Below are 2500 nucleotides of genomic sequence, written 5' to 3'. Positions count from 1 at the left end.
TAATACAATTTTTTGTTAATTTTCCTACAATTATACTAACTATTGATTAACCATAAATAATATCAACTTAGGGGTACTTTATGTAACAACCCGACTTACCGTTGACTGAGTAAACAAGGTCATCACGGGGTTTATATACCAAGAAAAACTGAAATTACACTTCTAAAACTTGAGTAAAGAGACAACAGCTCTTTAACGTAACTAACTTAGCTATATCTCAAAACAAACATCTAACTAAAGCAAAGAATAATCGTACAATTCTCTACAAGTTCGATATAACCAACACAGCCAAATCAAAATTTACATGAATCCAAAAATTCCTAATACAAATCTATAATTCCTAAGTTCTCAACTCAATTTACATCCTTGGAATCTCTATTCACCTCCGCTAATCCATTATTCCCGACTAGTTCCGATCTGTATACAAGCTAAAATTTGGAAATAACAGAAGGTCAGATTAAACTGAATGAGAAGTAACAATCCAAAACAACAAAACACAGTAAATCAAATCATAGGTTTAAAAGCAACATCAGTTCCCTAGATCTAGGTGCGCATAGGGAGTCTAGTTTGAGAGGTGCCCCATAGCTCTAAGGCTATGTCGCTCTCGGGTGAAGCTAGTCAATATCTGAATGACAATTCGCTTCAAAAACAGGGAGCAGGGAACCATGTTCCTCAACTCCGTCAATGACCAGCTCGCAAGCCCGATCCATTGACCATATCATAATATCAGCATAAGCATTCACAACAACATTTGTCTCAATAATTTCCAATTCAAAAGAACTTTGATAAAACTGTTTTACACAAAAGGTAGTCTGGCCAGACCCTTTAAGGGACTGCTACTACTCATCAAAAAAGAATGCTTCAAGAAACTAAGTCTAGTACTCCGCAATCACTAGAAGGGCTCCTCGATAATGTCGCCTCCTGAAGCATAACAAATATAACATCACAACAAAGCATACGATACTACAACTAGGTTCATATAGCTCATTTCATCTCCTCCTAAGACCGCATCTTAGTTCCATCTTCTATTCTAATATTTCTAATTTCAAAGATTACGCAAGTTCTAACTCTAACCCCCAAAAATCATAAGAAATTATATAACCTTATATAAAACTAGCTTATATTCTTGTAAAGATCGTACGTCTCCACAATCCCCTTTGTATTTCCAATTCAAACACTTCTATGTTCATCTAGACTCATAACCAAGAAACTAAACAAGATTAACAAAGTATCCAAAAGAAAGATTTAGCTAGTTTATCCATTCAACTAATAATTTCCACACAGGCCCTAGATACTCTCTAGAACAACCAGTCTTATATAATCAAGGGTTATATCCAACACTTACATCTACCCAACTATTCGATTAATAACAACAAGATTTATCCACCATTAGTAATTTCACAAGAAACTCCTAATATTTAAGAATTATCAAATTTCCATAATCTTTCTACATCTAACATCTATCGATATTCCAATCTTTGTAAATTACGTACTAATTAATAATTCCAACAAATTATTTCAATATTCCACAATCTACCATTTATACATCATAAAACTCAAATTACATTTGATTTTAGAATTCTTCCCCAAAATTCCTCAATCACAATCAATCATCACATAACTCACTAATAACACATTTACCATGAGTTTCCAATTCAATGACTCATCTACTAACTCATACACATTCCAAGATTCAATAACATTTAGGGTTTAATACATAAATGAAAGATTATACAAGGGAAAGTATATGAATAAGAGCATGATTATTAAGGAAAAACAAGGAAAGAAATCAAGAAGGACTACCTTCTACTTGCAGCAGCAAGAAACGGAAAAATTCAGGTTCAAAGCTTTATTTTCGGCTTGGATTTGATGTTTAATCAACAAGACCAAAACTCACTGATTCCTTCCCCAAATTGGCAAAATTCAAGTCAATAAAGGAAGATTTCGGTTGCTTCTACACTTATGGTGGTTCAAAATCAGAGAAAAGCTAAAGATAATGCTGAAATAATGTGTCGAAAATCAAAGAAAGAATCGAGCAGATTATACCTGATTAGTTTTAGTTCGTTACTTTTCAAGAAAAATCAAGCGAAGGACTACGTTTCTTGAGGAACCAGGAGCGAAATCAGATGAATAATCGACATTGTTGTTTTTAAATTAGATGAAGGGAATGGTGTTAGGGCTGTGGCTTCCTTCGAAGGTAGAAGGCAAGGAAGACGACGGCCATTGTTGTTCTTCTTGCGAAAACCAAATGTAAGAGATGATTAAGGCTTGCTTTGCCCTAATGTGCGAAGAAGAAAGGGTTTATGCCCTTTTTCGAAATTTCTGGAGGAAGAAGTGCGATTTGTGTGTCGCAGACTGTAGGAATCGAAGAGGGTGAAGAACGGTTAGATTACCTTTGAAAAATCAAGGGAAGGAGAAGAGAATCAAGAAGGAATCAGAGGAGTGGCGCCATTGTTGAGGTTCGAAGGAGAGCTTCAAGAATGAGGCTGTGATTATGTTT

The sequence above is a fragment of the Amaranthus tricolor genome, chromosome 12 (assembly GCF_026212465.1).
Source record: "Amaranthus tricolor cultivar Red isolate AtriRed21 chromosome 12, ASM2621246v1, whole genome shotgun sequence".
Classification (NCBI taxonomy): domain Eukaryota; kingdom Viridiplantae; phylum Streptophyta; class Magnoliopsida; order Caryophyllales; family Amaranthaceae; genus Amaranthus; species Amaranthus tricolor.
The sequence above is the reverse complement of the archived record's forward strand: the minus strand, read 5'-3'. Positions refer to the sequence as shown.